General features: G+C 35.1%; 1 protein-coding gene across 6 annotated transcripts in view; it reads left to right on the top strand.

Annotated features, from left to right (window-relative positions):
* FAF1 (Fas associated factor 1) overlaps positions 1–21,128 on the top strand; it is a 527,970-nt gene that overhangs the window by 422,834 nt on the left and 84,008 nt on the right. The window lies entirely within an intron of this gene.

The raw sequence follows: 21,128 nt of genomic DNA on the forward strand, positions 1-21,128 counted from the left end.
ACTGACCTAACCCAACCAGAAGCTGAAAATCAAGAGAACCACCCTGGGCAAAAAGCTAGGTGAAGTGTGGATACTGAGGACCAAATGAGAGATAATCTAATACAGATTGGTACTATTATCTTCACTTTTCAGATGAGAATGCTGAAGATCGAAAGGGTTAAGTTCATTTGCCCAAGATCACATGGCTAGTAGGACCTATAATAATCTCAAGTAATCATTACTGCTATATCAGTCAAAAAATTTCTGGGTTTGGAAAGCAGCCTAAAAATTATGAAACACATGCTAGCATTTGTTCGTTTGAGATGCTTATTTCACAGGTACTTATTAAATTATCCCTCCTAATATTTTTAATTGAAAAAATTTTTTTCATAGACAAATAGAGAAAGTTTGATTTCTGAGTAATGATGAAAAGTTTCCAGCTATAGGGAGTACTTTCAATACAATACCCATTAGCTATTACAAATGGAAAACATGTAGACATATTTTTTACTTTATTTGCTTGTCTCTTCTATTAGACTGAGTTTAAGAACAAGAGTTGGGTCATATTCACATTTATAACTGTATCCCCTAACAGTATACCTAGGATGAAGTAAGCACTCAACAAATGTTTGCTAAATGATTGACTAAATGAATACTTGGCAGAATTCACATGAAATAATGTTAGTTGATGGGGCACCTGGGTGGCTCAGTTGATTAAGTATTCAACTTCAGCTCAGGTCATGATCTCACAGTTCATGAATTCAAGCCCCACATCGGGTTCTGTGCTGACAACTTGGAACCTGGAGCCTGCTTCTGACTCTCTCTCCCTCTCTCTGTGTCCCTCCCCTGCTCGCTCTCTCTCTCTCTCTCTCTCTCTCTCTCTCAAAACTAAACATTAAAAATAAAAGAAAGAATGTTAGTTGAAAAAAAGAATTCTTCATTATAGTGGTATAAAATCTGATTAACAAGTTAGCACTAATTAACAAATACGAAACTTTGGAGTGCTGTAACTAGTTTAGAGTTTTAATACACATTAGGTTTCTTTCATTGCTGGAAAAATGATGTTTGTAATTTCCTTAATAGCCAATGTTTCATTTACTCTAAAGAAAAGGTAATCAGGTATATGGTGGAAAGATGTTTATCTGTTACTCTATAAATTGACAATGACATTTTGAAATAATGAAGTACTGTACTTACTTAGGAATTTGTAATAATAGGTGTGTTGCCGTTCATGATTACATTTATCCTGGAATAGAGGCATTGATTGACAATAACTCACTAAACACATTCTTCAGCCATTTAAATCTTGAGTCTCATTAGTACTAGATTTACAGATTATGCTGTATAATAATATGAATGCACTATATTTGCATGCATATTCCCAGTTCATTCTTTCGTCTTAATTTGTGTTCCTCATAATTCATTGGTAAAGAAATTGACTTTAATTCCTTTAATACTGAGCACAAATTTTAATATCAGGGTTACAGGAAAAATCCAAGGCTCCATATAATTGAAATTTTTATTGAAATTTAACTGTAAGAGGTAAGGATTTCTCTTTGTTTTTAGTGTCTTCATGGAAGTTATTATTCAGTTCATAAGTAGAGTTCCTAAGACAAGCTTTTCTAGGTTCAACGACTTGTTTTGGACTATGCATAGATCATAAATGATTTGGTATCTGCTGTGTACGTGACAAGAAACACTGTCCCTTATAATGGCGAATTTGCTTTTACTCTTCAAAAAATTTCAAGTAAGGCTTTATCTTAAGCTTGCAATTATAATCAAATTCATAGACAGGGTTGGGGCACAGCTTCCTAGGCCTGAATTTATGTAAACTTAACTTTGGTTCAGTTGTATCCATTACTTCCCTGATTCCATTGTATTCGTGCAACCAGAGATGCCTATACTATACAAAGCTTTTATTAAATAAAACCAAGCCCAAACATATTCATTCTCTGAATTATTCTTTAATGGCCCAGAATGCACTAACCTTTGTATCACTAATTGTTCTATTTTCTTTTCTTTTTCTTCCAAGATTTTATTTAAATTTAAGTTAGTTATTAATATATAGTGTAGTATTGGTTTCAAGAGTAGAATTTAGTGATTCATCACTTACATACAACACCCAGTACTCACCACAACAAGTGACCTCCTAATGCCCATTACCCATTTAGCCCATCCCCCCACTGACCTCCCTTCCAGCAACCCTCAGTCTGTTCTCTATATTTAAGAGTCTTTTATGGTTTGCCTCCCTCTCTGTTTATATTTTATTTTTTCTTCCCTTCTCCTATATTCATATGTTTTCTTTCTTAAATTCCATATATGAGTGAAATCATATGATATTGTCTTTCTCTGACTGACTTATTTTATCTAAGTATCTTATTTTATCTAAGTATCTTATTTTATCAGAGCATCTCTGACTTAGATACCAGAAGATACTCTAGCTCCACCCACGTTGTCACAAATGGCAAGATTTTGTTCTTTTTGATGGCTGAGGAATATTCCATTGTATATAATCAAGAAGCATACATTATATAAGCCTCTTGTTTTGGTAGAACGGCCTATAGTTTTATTCACAGACACTTTCAGTAATGATTTAGTTTGGTTTTTTAAGTGTTTACTGAGCATCTATCAAGTATATAGCTCCGGGCTCAGTCCTGGGGACAGAGAGGTACTTTGCTGCAATGTAGGCTTATTGACAATGAAGGGATGAGGAGGAGAGTAAATATCACTACATGATAGTAGCCACATCTAAAATCTGTTTTTACTTACAGCCTGGTTCCAAACAATAGATACTTTCTAACATGTAAATAGATTCAATTATTTTCATATGCCCTATTTTCTTTAGCCAGTAGTAATCCAGAAACCTCTGATTATAAAGAGTTTATGATACTTAGTTCCTGGTCTGTTTATTATTTCATTCATTTCTTTGTTCATCCATTCAACAATGTATTTGGAATCCTCAGTGTCATAGGTGCAGGGATTACTTCTTTCCAGATTTTTCTATCTCTTCCTGATTCAGTGTTGGTAGGTTGTATGTTGAAAGGAATATTTTTTTTAGTTTATTTATTTTGAGAGAGAGAGAGAGAAAGAGAGGAGGGGGAGGGACAGAAAGAAAGGGAGAGAGAATCCCAAGCAGGCTCTGTGCTATCAGCACAGAGCCCAGTGCAGGGCTCGATCCTGCAAACTGTGAGATCATGACCTGAGCTGAAACCAAGAGTTGGACGACACTTACCTGATGGAACCACCCAGGCACCCTGCAAGGAATTTATCCATTTCTTCTAAATGATCTAATTTATTTGTATACTGGAATGTAATTGTTCGTAGTAGTCTCTTATGATCCTTTTTGTAATATTGTGCTATCAATTGTAACATCTCCTCTTTCATTTCTGATTTTATTTATTTGAGCCCTCTGTTTTTCTTGGTGAGTCTGTCTAAAGGCTTGTCAATTTTATCTTTTCAAAAACTCAGCTCTTAGTTTCACTGAACTCTTATTTATTATTGAAATTTAATTGACATAAAATGGTATATTTTATTTATTATTGAAATTTAATTGATATAAAATGGTTTCAGGTATACAACATATTAATTCAATAATTCTATACATTATTCAGTGCTCACCATGATAAATATAGTTACACTGATCTTTTCTATTGTCTTTTAGTCTCCATTTCTTTCTCCTCTGATCCTTACCATTTTTTCCCCTCTGCTAACTTTGGACTTTGTCCTTCTTTTTCTAGTTCCTTGAGAGTAAAGTTAGATTGTTTATTTGAGATTTTTCTTGTTTCTTGATATAGGCATTTATCACCATGAGCTTATCTCTTATAACTGCATTTGCAGTGTCCCATAAGTTTTGATAGGTTGTATTTCCATCTTCATTTGTCTCAAGGTATTTTTTTATTTTTTCTTTGATTTCTTCACTGACCCACTGGTTGTTCAGCATGTTGTTTAAGCACCACATATTTGTGAATATTCCAGTTTTCTTCTTGTAATTGATTTCTAGTTTCATACCATTTCAGTTGGAAAACATGCTTGATATGATTTCAGTTTTTATTAAGATTTTTTGTGTGCCCTAACATATGATTTATCCTGGACAGCATTCCATGTGTGCTTGAGACGAATGTGTATTCTGATCCCTTTGGGATAAAATGTTCTGTATATGTTTCTTAAGTCCATCTTATCTAACCTATCATTTTATTCCAGTATTTCCTTATTGACTTTCTGTCTGGATGATATATCCATTGATGAAATTGGGGTATTAAAGTCCCCTACTATTATTGTATTGCTGCCTCTTTCTCCCTTTTAGGTCTGTTAATATTTGTTTTCTATATTTAGGTACTTCTATGTTGGGTGCATAAATATTTTAAAAAGGATTCTTTATCCAATGTTTTTTCTCCATAGTTAATCCCAGATCACAGAAGATAATAATTTCTTTCATCTTGATTTGTATATTCATTTCATAAATATTTATTGATCTTTTCCTATGTACTAGACACTATGTAAAGCACCAGTACCACAGCTGTGAGCAAGATAGGGCCACTGGGCTTACAACTCAGGAAGTAATCAGGAAGATAGAGCCCTGGGAGCACCTAGCCAGAGTGAGCTAGACATGCTGTGTAGGCAACTTGACATGGAGGACAGAGAAGGGCTCTTGCATTCTCCATTGTAAGCTATGAGGCAGGTATAACAGGTGAGAATGAAGATAATAATAATAGCTACTCTTCAGGTTCCTGCCACATGCCAACCATAGGTATTTCTCAGTGTAATTCCTAGACTACCAGAATACTTAGCTATCCACCAAGGATTCCAGGCAGTTTGGTATGAATAAGCAATGTAATCAATTTTGTTAACATGTATTTCACATTTTGAAATGTAAAATAAATCGCATTTCATTCATCATATCTGTTTTATAGGCTGCTCATATACAACAAGGATTGCATTGGTTGTTTTATTGAGACAAATTCATTTAACTGGGGCAGTTTACTTTGGCTTCTGAACTATTATGTCATTCACATGTTATTGTTAAACTTATATTCATTTTTCCTTGCTTAAATCAGTTATATTATCTTCTTAATTCCCCAAAATTGACCGTGGCTGAACGACCCTACAATGCAGTAATTGTACTATGAGATATTTACCCAAAGGATACAAAAATTCAAAAGGATATGTGCCCCCCGATGTTTATAACAGCAGTACCTACAACCGCCAAACTATGGAAACAGCCCACATGTCCATCGATTGATGAATGGGTAAAGAAGATGTGATGTGTATATACGCGCACACACACACACACACACACACACACACACACGTACAACAAAATATTCCTCAGCCATCAAAAAAAATGAAATCTTGTCATTTGCAAAATGTGGATGGAGCTAGAGAGTATTATGCTAAGCAAAATAACTCAGAGAAAAACAAATACCATAGGATTTCACTCATGTGGAATTTAAGAAATGAAACAAAGGAGCAAAGGGGTAAAAAAAGAGAGGCAGACCAAGAAACAGACTCTAAACTATAGAGAACAAACTGATGGTTACCCGAGGGGAGGTGGGCAGGGATATGGGTTAAATAGGTGATGGGTGATGGATATTAAGGAGTACATGTGTTGTGATGAGCACCAGGTATTATATGAAAGTGTTGAATCACCATATTGTACACCTGAAACTAATATTACACTATAAGTTAACTAAGTGGAATTTAAATGAAAACTCTTTTTAAAAATCTGTGCATGGTTTATAGCAACATTATTCGTAATAGCCAAGAGGTAGAAACAACACGAGTGTCCATAAAGGGACAAGGGTAAAAAATAACAACAACAAAAAAAGTGGCATATGCATACAATGGAATACTATTCAGCCTTAAAAATGAATTCTGGTAGAGGCTACAATATCAGATAAATCTTGAAAACATTATGCCAATTCTCAAAAAGAAAAGGGAGATGACCCAAATAGATAAAATCATGAATGAAAATGGAATTATTACAACCAATCCCTCAGAAATACAAGCAGTTATCAGGGAATACTATGAAAAATTATATGCCACCAAACTGGACAACCTGGAAGAAATGGACAAATTCCTAAGCACCCACACACTTCCAAACTCAAACAGGAAGAAATAGAAAACTTGAACAGACCCATAACCAGCAAAGAAATTGAATCAGTTATCAAAAATCTCCCAAAAAATAAGAGTCCAGGACCAGATGGCTTCCCTGGGGAATTCTACCAGAAATTTAGAGCAGAGATAATACCTAACCTTCTCAAGCTTTTCCAAAAAATTGAAAGGGAAGGAAAACTTTCAAAGTAATGAAGCCAGCATTACTTTGATTCCTAAACCAGACAGAGACCCAGCAAAAAAAGAGAACTACAGGCCAATTTCCCTGAGAAATATGGATGCAAAAATTCTCAATATATTAGTATCTCAAGATACTAGCCAATCGAATTCAACAGCATATAAAAAGAATTATTCACCATGATCAAGTGGGATTCATTCCTGGGCTGCAGGGCTGGTTCAACATTCACAAATCAATCAATGTGATACATCACATTAAGAAAAGAAAAGAAAAGAACCGTATGATCCTGTCAATCAATGCAGAAAAAGCATTTGACAAAATTCAGCATCCTTTCTTAATAAAAACCCTCGAGAAAGTCGGGATAGAAGGAACATACTTAAACATCATAAAAGCCATTTATGAAAAGCTCACAGCTAACATCATCCTCAATGGGGAAAAACTGAGAGCTTTCCCCCTGAGACCAGGAACACGACAGGGATGTCCACTCTCACCACTGTTGTTTAACATAGTGTTGGAGGCTCTAGCATCAGCAATCAGACAACAAAAGGAAATCAGAGGCATCAAAATTGGCAAAGATGAAGTCAAGCTTTCACTTTTTGCAGATGACATGATATTACACATGGAAAACCCAATAGACTCCACCAAAAGTCTGCTAGAACTGATACATGAATTCAGCAAAGTCGCAGGATACAAAATCAATGTACAGAAATTGGTTGCATTCTTATACACTAATAATGAAGCAACAGAAAGACAAATAAAGAAACTGATCCCATTCACCATTGCACCAAGAATCATAAAATACCTAGGAATAAACCTAACCAAAGATGTAGAAGATCTGTATGCTGAAAACTATAGAAAGCTTATGAAGGAAATTGAAGAAGGTATAAAGAAATGGAAAAATATTCCGTGCTCATGGATTGGAAGAATAAATATTGTTGAAATGTCAATACTGCCCAAAGCTATCTACACATTCAATGCAATCCCAATCAAAATTGCACCAGCATTCTTCTCGAAGCTAGAACAAGCAATCCTAAAACTTGTACGGAACCACAAAAGACTCCAAATAGCCAAAGTAATTTTGAAGAAGACCAAAGCGGGAGGCATCACAATCCCAGACTTCAAGCTATACTACAAAGCTGTAATCATCAAGACAGCATGGTACTGGCATAAGACAAACACATAGACCAATGGAATAGAATAGAGACTCCAGAATTAGACCCACAAAAGGATAGCCAACTCATCTTTGACAAAGCAGGAAAGAACATCCAATGGAAAAGACAGTCTCTTTAACAAATGGTGCTGGGAGAACTGGACAGCAACATGCAGAAGAATGAAACTAGACCACTTTCTTACACCATTCAAAAAAAACCCACCTCAAAATGGATAAAGGACCTGAATGTGAGACAGGAAACCATCAAAACCCTAGAGGAGAAAGGAAAAAACCTCTCTGACGTCAGCCGCAGCAATTTCTTACTTGACACATCCCCAAAAGCAAGGGAATTAAAAGCAAAAATGAACTATTGGGACTGCATGAAGATAAAAAGCTTCTGCACTGCAAAGGAAACAATCAACAAAACTAAAAGGCAACCAAGGGAATGGGAAAAGATATTTGCAAATGACATATCGGACAAAGGGCTAGTATTCAAAACCTATAAAGAACTCACCAAACTCCACACCCAAAAAACAAAGAATCCAGTGAAGAAATGGGCAGAAAACTTGAATAGACACTTCTCTAAAGAAGACATCCAGATGGCCAACAGGCACATGAAAAGATGCTCACATCACTCCTCATCAGGGAAATACAGATCAAACCCACACTCAGATACCACCTCACACCAGTCAGAGTGGCTAAAATGAACAAATCAGGAGACTATAGATGCTGGTGAGGATGTGGAGAAACAGGAACCCTCTTGCACTGTTGGTGGGAATGCAAACTGGTGCAGCTGCTCTGGAAAACAGTGTGGAGGTTCCTCAAAAAATTAAAAATAGACCTATCCTATGACCCAGCAATAGCACTGCTAGGAATTTACCCAAGGGATACAGGAGTGCTGATGCATAGGGGCACTTGTACCCCATGTTTATAGCAGCACTCTCAACAATAGCCAAATGATGGAAAGAGCCTAAATGTCCATCAACTGATGAATGGATAAAGAAATTGTGGTTTATATACATAATGGAATACTACGTGGCAATGAGAAAGAATGAAATATGGCCTTTTGTAGCAACGTGGATGGAACTGGAGAGTGTGATGCTAAGTGAAATAAGCCATACAGAGAAAGACAGATACCATATGTTTTCACTCTTATGTGGATCTTGAGAAACTTAACAGAATACCATGGGGGAGGGGAAGGAAAAAAAAAAGAGGTCGGAGAGGGAGGGAGCCAAACCATAAGAGACTCTTAAAAACTGAGAACAATCTGAGGGTTGATGGGGGGTGGGAGGGAGAGGTGGGTGGTGATGGGTATTGAGGAGGGCACCTGTTGGGATGAGCACTGGGTATTGTATGGAAACCAATTTGACAATAAATTTCATATTAAAAAAAAAAGAAAAACATTATGCCAAGTGAAATAAGTCACAAAAAAAAAAAACACAATTGGGCAAGCAAAATAAAAGGCATCCACATTGGAAAGGAAGAAGTAAAATTATCTCTATTCAAAAATAATATGATCTTATATTTTGAAAACCCTAAAGATTCTACACAAATAGACTGTTAGAGTATACTTGGCAAAGTTACAGGATACCAAATTTAAAAATCAGTTGTATTTATATACACTAGCCGTGAAGAATTTGGAAAGGAAATTTAGAAAACAAATTTCATTTACAACTGCATCAAGAATCATAAAATACTTAGAAATAAATTAACCAAGGAGACCCAAGCCTTGTATACTGAAAACTACAAAATACTGCTGAAAGAAATTAGGAAGACCCGAATAAATGGAAATACCTCCCCTGTTCACAGGATTGGAGACTTAATAATGTTTAGATGACAACATTATCTAAAGCTATCCATAATGCAATGCAGTCTTAGTCAAAATCCCAGAGACATTTTTTTGCAGAAATAGAAAAACCCATCTTAAAATTCATGTGGAACCCCGAATAGCCAAAACAATCTTGAAAAAGAAGAACAAAGTTGGAGGAATCACATTTCACAATTTCAAAACTTATCAAAAACCTATGGTTTCAAAACAGTGTGGTACTAGCATAAAAGATAGACATAAAGACCGATGGAATAGAAAAGAGAGCCCAGAAATGTACTCATAGGTATGGTCGGTTGGTTTTCAACAAAGGCCCCAAGACTATTCATGAGGAAGGAACTGTCTCTTCAATAAATGGTTTGGGAAAACTAGATACCCAGATAGGAAAGAGTGAAGTTGAACCCAAATCTAGCACCATATACAAACATTAACTCAAAATGGATCGAAGACCTAAAACTATAAAACTCTTAGAACATAATACAGATAAAAATCTTCATGATTTTGTCTTAAATATGACACCAAAAGCACAGATAACATAAGGAAAAAACAGGTAAGTTGGGCTTCATAAAAATTAAAAACTTACTGCTGTATAGAAATGCAACAAACGTTTCTGTACACTGATTTTGTATTCTGTGACTTTACTGAACATGTGTGTCAGTCCTAGCAGCTTTTTGGTGGAGTCCTTCAGGTTTTCTGTGTAGAGTATCATGTCGTCAGCAAATAGTGTAAGTTTCACTTATTCCTTGCCAATTTGGATACTTTTTGTTGTCTGATTGCTGTGGCTAGGACTTCCAGCACTATGCTAAACAGAAGTGGTGAGAGTGGACATCCCTGTCTTGTTCCTGATCATAGAGGTAAAGCTCTCAATTGAGGATGATATTAGCTATGGGTTTTTCCTATATGCCCTTTATTATGTTGAGGTATGTTCCCTCTAACCGTACTTTGTTGAAGGTTTTTATCATGAATGGATGTTGTACTTTGTCAAATGTGGGGTTTTTTTTTTGCATCTTTTGAGAGGATCATATGATTCTTATCCTTTCTTTTGTTAGTGTGGTATATCTTGTTGATTAATTTGTGAATAGTGAACCACCACTCTTGAAGCCCAGGAATAAATCCCACTTGATCATGGTGGGATTATTTTAATGTACTGTGGATTCAGTTTGCTAGTATTTTATTGAGAATTTTTGCATCCATGTTCATTGAGACTATTGGCCTGTAGTTGTCTTTTGTAGTGGAGTCTTTGTCTCCAAAGACTTTTGGTATCACAGTAATGCTGACCTCATAAAATGAATTTGGAAGTTTTCCTTCCATTTCCATATTTTGGAATAGTTTGAGAAGTGTAGGTATTAACTCTTCTTTAAATGTTTGGTAGAATTCCCCTGTGAAGCCATCTGGCCCTGGACTTTTGTTTGTTGGGAGATTTTTTATTACAGATTTAACTTCTTTGCTGGTTATCAGTCTATCAAACTTTCTATTTCTTCCGATTTCAGTTTTGGTAGTTTATGTTTCTAGGAATTTATCCATTTTTTTCTAGGTTATCCAATTTCTTGCCATATAATTTTTCATAATATTGTCTTTTAATTGTGTCTGTGGTGTTGGTTGTTATTTCTCTTCTGTTATTTTCAATAATAGCCAAATTATGGAAAGATCCCAAATGTCCATTGACTGATGAATGGCTAAAGATGTGGTATATAGATACAATGGAATATTACTCAGTCATAAAAATGAATGAAATCTTAATAGTTGCGGTAACATGGGTGGAGCTAGAGAGTATTATGCTAAGGTAAGTAAGTCAGAGAAAGACAAATACCATATAATTTAACCATACGTTTTACAAAACAAGTGAACATAGGGGAAAAAAAAAAAGAGAGAGAGAAAGGGAGGGAGAGAGGCAGACCATGAAACAGACTCTTAAGAGACTCTTATAGAGAACAAACTGATGGGTTACTGGAGGGGAGATGGGTTAAATAGATGATAAGTCTTAAGGTGGGCACTTGGGATGAGTACCAAGTGTTGTAAGTGATGAATCACTAAATTCTACACCTGAAACTAATATTGCAGTGTTTGTTAACTGGCTGGAATTTAAATAAACACTTTTAGGAAAAAATTAAAAACTTTTATGCTTCAAAGGACACTATTGAGAGTGAAAAGATAACCCACAGAATGGAAGAAAATACTTGCAAATCATATATAAAAAGGGTTTAATATCCAGAATATATAATGAACACCCACAACTGAACAACAGAAGCCAAGCAGCACAATTCAAAATTGGGCAAAGATTGAATAGACATTTCTCTGAAGAAGATTCTCAAATGGCTAACAAGCACAAGAAAAGGTGCTCAACATCATCAGTCATTAAGGAAATACAAATCAAAACCACAAGGAGATGCCACTTCATATCCAGTAGAATGGCTAAAATCAAAAAGAATAGAAATTAACACAAGAATTTGGAGAAAGTAAAAGCCTTGTACATTGCTGATTGGAATGTAAAGTGGTGCATGTGCTGTGGAAAACAGTTTGGAAGTTCCTCAAAAAGTTAAATATAGAATTACTGCATTACTTGATAATCCACTTTCAGGTATGAATACCCAAAAGAATTAAAAACGAGAACTCAGATACTTGTTCATAAATTTTGATTGCAGCATTATTTACAATAACCAAAAAGTGGAAACAGTCCAAATGTCCATCGGCATATGAATGGATTAAAAACTGTGTTATATCCATACCAAGAATGTTATTCAACTATAATACAGGTTGAGGTACTGATACACGCTGCAACATGGACGAGTCTTGAAGACCCTGAAATGAAAGATGCCAGATGCAAAAGGCCAAATATTGTATCATTCTACTTGTATATCTTGAACAGACAAATTTATAAGAACAGCAAGTAGAGTAGAGCTTACTCCAGACTGGAGGTATGAGGCAGGTTGGGGAGTTACTGCTTAATGGGTATAGAGTTTCTGTTTGATGTGATGAAAATGTTATGGAAATAGTGTAATGGTTTGCACAACACTGTGAATGTAGTTAATGCCACTAAATCGTCCACTTAAAATAGTAAATTTTATATTATGTGTATTTTAGCATAATAAAAAAGTAACCCACTAACAAAATCCACGTTCAGTGGTTTTGAGTGCTGAGAAGTGAGAGATTGCTGTGGACTGGCAACATGAGAAGTTCTTGATTGTTGAGGTCAGTACTTGCTGGAAACTACTGGGAACTGACATAGAATGGAAAAGATTCCAGCCCTGCTTTCATGGGCTTTAATCCTGAGCAGTTTATTAGTCTGTATTAAATTCCAAACTTTCATACCTTAGGGAAGCAAGGGTGTCAGTTGAAGTACCTTAAAAAAGAAAGTAAATGTGTTGAATATCTGCTAGTGCTGAGCACTGTTAGACTCTTCCTGAAAATAATCACTTCTAGTTTTCATCATAACCTTGTGAAATAGTTATTACCCCCATTTTATTGAAGAGAAAGCAGACACATATAATACTTATAAAAGTTTGCCCAAAGTCACACAACTGTGTCAAAACCAGAATACATACTTCTGTCCTTTTTGTATATCATGATCCCCTGTAAAGCTGAGTTACATTTACATTAAAGATTTGAAGGATGAACTGAAAGCAATGTTCTTATCAAGATTAGGTAGAATCAGAGTGGGCTGACCTGAAAGGTAGGTCAGACATTCCTAGATTCCCAAATACCATATTCACTTGAGTAGAATAAGAAAATTTGTCATACTGTCTACTCTTATGCATGGAATAATGCTCACTGTTAAAAAGTTATATCCACGCCCTGTTTATTTACATTTGTTGCTCTTAAAGTGCCTGCTGATGGATCCGTCCAGCCATGCTTGACACTTCAGAGTGAAGTTAATATTTGTTATATATGAAACTAATGTAAAGGGATTTATGACTCAATATTGGCATTACAATTCAACACACCTGTTGAGCCAGCCCTTCACATTTTTTCCTTCCTTTGCCTGAGGTGTAGAGGCTTCTTCATGGATTACAGTAACACTTTTTGACAAGCTTAGACTGGGTGGAGCTGCCTTGTAATGACAGAACACAATTGATGATATCTCAGTAATGCATTCTTTTTTGATTTGGGCTGTCAACATGTATTACTGTAGAAGCAATCATTGTTAAACAACTTGCCCAACCTGTCCACTTTTTGGTTTTAGTAAAAGTACAGTCTAACAAAATATGTTTATTATCTTAATTATGCTATATTACCTAGCTTGGGGGGGGGGGTAATATGTCTAGTTATTATATTTTATTTTGTGTACCATTGTTTTAAAAGTAGCTCCAAATAAAAATTAAAACCTACTTCTTCTAAAGTGTTCTCAAGTGGCTGTTGAGACCTTCCCAATGTAATAAACCTGACAGGCATCCAAAGAAAATGTTAACTGAAACTCTCTTAAGGCAAATCCTTTAAAAAGAGGCAGAAGAAACTTTTCGTGTCTTAAATATGACACTACCTAAATCCTTATCTTTAGAAACAAATATTCTTTGTGAATATTTCTCTCCCACTAGGCAGTATATCTAATTAGCTATCATGCCAGCAAACAGGTAGTTGCACTATAGTATGAAAACATAGCAATGGCAATAAATACAAGGAACAGAGATGACCCAAAGAAGACTTCTTAGAGGAGGAAACATTTAAGTCTTAAAGGATGATATATAGATGTTTACCAGGTAAACCACCATTAATTCATTTCTTTGACCCCTAAACCAACACATTTTTATTAAGGACTTGCTATATGCCCACATTGTGCTAAGCACTAATGTACAAGATGATACAGTCCTTAGATGTTAAGTGACATGCAAACAAAGGATTCCAGTATAATGATATAATTCCCATGATAGAGACATATGTAGGGTGTTAAATCTGCCTATCAGAGTTAGAAAGAAAGACCTCACCAGGGAGAATTCTATTAAGCTTAAAAAAAAAAAAAAAAAAAAAAAAGGCAACATTGTAGTAGGTAGACTTGTGAAGAAGTGTCTTCTAGAAAAAACAAAGATACTTTTCTAATAGATAGCTAGATTGGAAGACTGAAAGACCCATTTTATAATTAAGTGGGGACTACCTGATTAATTAGCAGAAAGATTCTAATTTCAGATTAGATATTTCAGTTCAACAATAAGTATATATACACCCCATTTCCTATTAATACTTATCTTTGCAGACCATTTTTACCATAAAGCATACCAAAGTTAGTCAAAGCAAAAAAAAAAAAAAAAAAAGATTCCCTACACTACACTCCACACTTCTAAAGTTTTGTTACTGTTAGAGGTGTATGTATGTGTGTTTATGTTTGTGTGTTTTAATGTCTGGACATATATAGGAAAATATCCTAGAGAAAATTTTGGCAGACTATAGAAAACTATTTTAATAGAGGATTTGCTTTTGGAATTCTTGGCTGCACGGCATTGTTTTATTGAAGTAATTCACTGCTTATATACTAAAATATTCATCACAGCTTTGCACACCTTTGGAGTCTTGGACTAGGAATGTTTATTACCCTTGAATTAGAAGAGAGAACACTAATATGCCTGGTGGAGAACAACTTGAACTCTTACTCATTTGCTCATGGGAATACACAATGTTTCAGCCACTCAGAAAAAGCTTGACCTTTCCTCAGAAAGTTTGACCATACGCTTAACGCACAGCCTAGATATTAACTCTAAAAATGTGAAAACTAATGTTCACACCAAAACCTGTACATGAATGTTCATAAAAGCTCTGTTCATAATTTCCAAAGCTGGAAACAATTCAAATGTCCTTCATTATCTTTCAGTTCACCTTCAGTGGATAAATGGATAAATTATACCATGTTCTATCCATACAATGGAATACTACTCTGCAATAAAAAGGAACAAACTATTGATATTTACAACAACTTGGATATATTAAAAAGGCATTTGCTTAGTAGAAGAAGTCAGTCTTTAAATGTTACATACTATATAGTTCCATTATATGATAGTTTTGAAAAGATAAAACTATAGGCATGGGGAACCAATCAGTGGTTGTTAGAGGAGTTAGGACTCAGGAGAGAATATGACTACAAAGGAATAGCACCAGGGATTTTTGGGGGGGACAACGGAAGTTTTCTGTATCATATTTTGGTGATGGTTACATGAATCTATACGTGTGTTGAAACTTATAGAACTATATACCAAAAATAATCCATGTTGTAGTATGTTTGCTTAAAAAATAAGATCAAAAGCAAAGAAAATTAACAGCCCATAGAAGTAACTATAAAATGGGCTTCAGCAAAAATTTACAGTTCTTTTATTGTTCTTTTTTATTGTATTACTAATGTTATTTGTTGCCTGTGATAATAACAACATTTATTGAGTCCCTACTCTTAGGGACCAGGCCATTTGCATTCCTCCTATAAATTCTTTAAGATAGGTATTATTATACCCATTGTACAGAAAAGGAAACTGGCACACAGCATTAAATGACTTTCCCAAGCCAGATACAAATTGGGGGTCGGGGGAATCTTATTTTATACATAGCAGTTGGGATTGCACTAACTTTACCAGTATAGACTGCATCTATTGGAGTAGCAGTTCTCAAAAAGTATGGTACAGTGGCTGCTAACATCACTATTACCGGAGGAGTCTGTTAAAATGCATGTTTCTGGTTTTCAGTCTCTTCTTGTATAAAATGGGATGATAATTATACTTACCCTGATGGGCATGTTTGGAAGATTAAATAAGATAATATGTGTAAAATAGGTACTAGTACCTAGTATTTACTAAAAGGTATATAAATAAATATTATCTATTGCTGTTATTTTTATTCTAGGCTGAGCTGAAAGGAACTTTAGATATCATTTAATCTTAATTTAATACTACAGTTGAGGAAATTGAGAGTTATATAAGTTGTTTGCCCAAAGTCACTTACAGAATCAGGCCTTTTGTTGTTATTTTTTCTCCTTTTAATGTTATTTTCTCTTAATTGAAATTAAATATTTCTCTTATAATAGGAAATCCAGTAGGTGTATAGGAGTTGGGAGAAAGATTTTCAGATGCTTTCAAATTACAGCCTTTTGTTTTTAAGTAACATTTTCCTTTTTTTTAGTTAAGGTATAATTGACATACAACATTATATTACTTTTAGTTGTAGAACATAACGATTCAATATATGTATATGTTGTCAAATGATCAGCACAATAAGTCTTCTTAACATCCTTTACCATACATGGTAATAGAATTTTTTGTGAGTAATGATAACTTTTAGGATTTTTGTAAGTTTCTTTTTTTTTTTAATTTTTTTTTAACGTTTATTTATTTTTGAGACAGAGAGAGACAGAGCATGAATGGGGGAGGGGCAGAGAGAGAGGGAGACACAGAATCGGAAGCAGGCTCCAGGCTCTGAGCCATCAGCCCAGAGCCTGACATGGGGCTCGAACTCACCAACCGTGAGATCGTGACCTGAGCTGAAGTCGGACGCTTAACCGACTGAGCCACCCAGGCGCCCCATGGATTTTTGTAAGTTTCAAAAATGCAGTACAGTATTATTAACTATAGTTGCTGTTCTGTATGGTACATCTCCATGGCTTATCTATCTTATAACTGGAAATTTGTGTCTTTTGACCACCTTTATCCATTTCGGCCAACCTCACCTCTGGCAGCCACCAGTCTTTTCTTTGTTATGTATGAGCTTGGTTTTTTGGTTTGCTTGTTTGGATTCCACATATAAGTGAGATCACACAGTATTTGTCTTTTTCTGTCTGACTTATTTCACTTAGCATATTGCCCTCAAGGTCCATTCATGTTGTCACAAATGGCAAGATTTCGTTCTTTTTTATGGCTGAGTAGTGTTCCGTTGCATATTTATACTCCACTTTCTTTATCTATTCATCCATTGGTGGATATTTGGGTTGTTTCTATATCTTGGCTATTGTAAATAATGCTGCAGTGAACATGAGGGTACATACGTGTTTTTGAGTTAGTATTTTTGTTTTCTTCAGATGAATACCCATAAGTGGAATTGCTGGATCATATGGTAGTTCTACTTTAATTTTTGAGGGGAACCTCCATACTGTTTTCCATAGTAGCTGCACCAATTTACACATTTGCCTTTTTAAATAGATTTATCCTAGAAAAAATAATTCCTTAAATTCTTTTTCATAAAGCTCTTATAAACATTTGTACATATTTGATTATACTACCTTAACAGTTGTAAAAAGGTTTATCCTTAGGAAAATATGAACTAGAATAACTATGTAAAATGCAAAGAATAGAGCCTATGGAATTTATTCACTGCGAATATTCCAGATGTAACTGAGACAAAGAACATGTACTTTGTAGTCCTAAACTAGTTTATTCATGCAAAGCAATAGAAAAATTCAGCTTTGCAAGTAACCTAAAGTGTTTGTGAACATCTCTTATCTGGGAAAGGGGTGAAAGTTTCTATACAACTTTTTAATCCAAATATCAATTTAAATATATAGCTATAGCTATCTAATTACTATTTACTAGGAGACTGAACTACATAACTTCTCTTTGAAAGTCAGAACCAGTCAACCATGGAGAACAGTCTTTATATGCCTAAGAGCCCTTTCATATTTGCTCCTCAAAATGACAGCCTTCTGTCAAAAAAGTAACTAACACATACCTACCCCCTTGCTCCCTCATTCCAAGCTGGAGGAACTACCCATTCCCTATTCATATACTTTCTCTTTAATCACTGAACATAGGTTAGCTGGTAAAATACTTGCTCTGCATTTTAGTACAACAAAAATTCTTTCAGTACCTGCCATGTACCAAGATGCACTGGGAGACACAGTTTCTACCCTCAGAGAGCTTGCCACTTATCTCTAAAAAGGAAACCTCAGTACATGAAGCAATTAGAGAATAATTAGGTTCAAAACAGGGAGACACACAAGTGGAATGGAAAGAACTTGTTTGGAAGATTAAGAGAAAAGAATAAATTAAAGGAATCTGAAGAGAGATGTGGTTTGAATTAGGCCCTCGGTAACTAGAAGAAAGTCCTTGCCTGAGAATAGCTCACTGTCTCATGAGAGGCAACTATAAATTAGTCATGAAGAGTTTATGGTGCCATAGTGCCTGAATTCAAATCCTAATTCTGCCACTTAGCAGCTACATAACCTTGAGAATAATCTCTTAATCTCTCTGTGCCTCAGTTTCCTCAGTTAGTAGTTATTTGATAGGATTAAACCCATTGATATCTGTAAAGTGCTTAGATTAGTACCTGGCATCTACTAAGTACTTATGAAATACTTTCTGTATAATATAAACTGAGTTTGGAATAATGAGTAGGAAGTAATCATTTGGACTAAGGAAGTACATTTAAAAATGTGGAAATGTGATACAACTTGTGGGTGTGATATACGGGACATGTGGAAAATGAGAACTAATTTAATAAAGCAAGAAGGAGGGGTTGGTAGACGGAAGGGAGGAGATAAGAGTCTGAAAATGGCCATTAGGGCCACATGTTGAAGGCACTCTGCTATAGAATTTGGATCTTAAACTGGGCAGTGGAGTATTTGTCACTTCTTTTAAGCAGGAAGTTGACATAATTAGATTTGTAATTTAGGAAACTAATTCTGATGACTGTGCTATTTGCTCATCACTTTGTTGGTATCTTTATGATAGTACTTATCTTGATTTTATAATTTATCTGTTATTTTGTTTTCTTTTTGAAAGAAAACCTTCTTTTTGAGGTATAGTGCTTTTCAAAGTGTGGTCTATTGAGTAGATATTTGTTACAACTAGATTTTTGAGCATCTATGCTATACCTACTGAATCAGAATCTCTGCAGATGGGCCAGAGAATCTGTGTTTTCACAAGTTTCCTAAAATGGCAAGTGACTTTTGTATATCTTAAAATTTGAGAACCCTTGGTTTAGTGAAAAGAACACAGCCTTTAGAACAGATAGACCTAAGTATAAAGACTGATTGAATCTCTTACAAACTCTATACCATCGGCAGATTATGTAGCCAGTTTGAGTCTCAGTTTCCCCATATGTTAAGTGTAAATAATAATACCCCATTGTTGGGGTGAAAAGAAACAGCATATGTAAAATGACTAACTCACAATAGGCCCCCATGTATACTGCCTTCCTTTCCAAGTTTATACTTCTATCTCCTACATCTAGTAAGAGAAAAAAAAAAACTGTCTTACTCATCTGCTTGTTTCCAGTTCCTAACACAAAACCCGGCATATAGAAGGTATGCATAAATGTTTTATAAATGTGTAAGTGGATGAATGAGTGATGAATTTTATAGGGAGAAACTAGAAGTTGGGAGACCTATAAAGAGACCAATGCCATAGTGTAAGCAAGAGATGACAGGGTTCTGAACTGAGACATCATGCTTGAAAAATGTGCAGATTTCATCCTAGATTACCAAGCAGATATGTAGATTCTCTCTGGACTGGTTTAGCCTTAACATATAAACTCTCACAAGTTAGCCCACTTCCTCCAAAACAGACATTGAGACGGCAGTCAAGGCAGTCCATCGTTTGAAATCCTGCCACTAAAGAAATTAGCAAACCAGTCTTAAATCCAGCTTTTCAGCTCACTCCCACATACCACTTCTATCCAGATGAAAAAGAATCTTTTCTAAACATCTCCACCGGAAATTCCAGAGACTTATATTCTACCAAAGCAAGACCGTCTCAGTTAGGGCTTGGAAGTTACTTGCTACTTATGAATTCATCTCTCTGTTTTCATGGTCTTACAATGGACTATCTTAAGATTTCTCTGTTTAAAACTTTGGAGAATTAAAGTTTAAAAAATAACTTGTTAGTCTAACATTTAGACTCAGTCTTTTATATAATAGGTACCAAACTTATTCTTTCAAGTATGTAAGCTGAAAGAATGTTGAGTATCAGGTTTGCCATAATCCTTATTTCACTGTTTTTTAGCACTAGCAGTTCATTAATGATTTTATAGGCAAATCAGTTTAACAAACAAACTTATAATACAGATGTCTGTAGAGCCAAATGTTCATTTCATTGTTCAACTTTTAAGAATCTATGAAGTCCCAGGCACTGTTTGTGACTAGGGATACAGAAATAAACAAGGAAAAGTCTCTTCAATTTGCTTAGGATCTGAAGAGAAAAATAGACATGTGAGTAGATGATGACAACTCTGCAGCATAAGGCTGGAGGTACATATCCATTTCTTACTCTCTTGCTTGTCTCTGTAGAATCCATTGATAATACAATAAATTAAACCTGTATTTGTTTTTCCTATTATTCAGTTCATTCAGCAAGGGTAAACAGTTTATTCCCAGGAAAATCATTCCATGACTATCTCTTACACTGATTGAAGGACTATATTTACAATATTTGGAAGGAAGAAAATTTAGAGAGGAGAAACACATTAAGCATATAGGTTGAAGAGAAATGAAATGGCAGAAAGAGCTAAAGATGAGGTACCAGGTGGCCTGCATTCTAAAAAGCTGTGTGACCCTGGGAAAATCACTTAAACTTTCTTAGTCTCTGTTTCCTCATCTCTAAATGGGAATATATATAAAAGCTCCTTCCTGGCTAACCTAATTATTGGGAGTATCACATGTGAAAGTGCTTTTTAAACTTTGGAATATAAGACTTTAAAGGATTAAAAGTCGTAGGTAAAAATATTGGTGGGAGATATTCATTAATACTACATTTTCCTTTGCAAATAATTAAGGGTAGCTTTGATTTGAACAAGGAAATGAGAGGTTTTTACAGAATGGAAACCACAGTGATAGATTAGGCCTAGGACCAAGGAATTAATTAATTCGTTTGTTCTTTCTTTCCTTCTTTCCTTCTTTTTTTTTTTTTTTTTTTTTTTTTTTAAGGAATTCATTCTTATCATGGAGTGGATCAGGCCTTCTTAAGTCATTCCTGATTCCATTAACAAAA

The sequence above is a fragment of the Panthera uncia genome (genome assembly GCF_023721935.1).
Source record: "Panthera uncia isolate 11264 chromosome C1 unlocalized genomic scaffold, Puncia_PCG_1.0 HiC_scaffold_4, whole genome shotgun sequence".
NCBI classification, from domain to species: domain Eukaryota; kingdom Metazoa; phylum Chordata; class Mammalia; order Carnivora; family Felidae; genus Panthera; species Panthera uncia.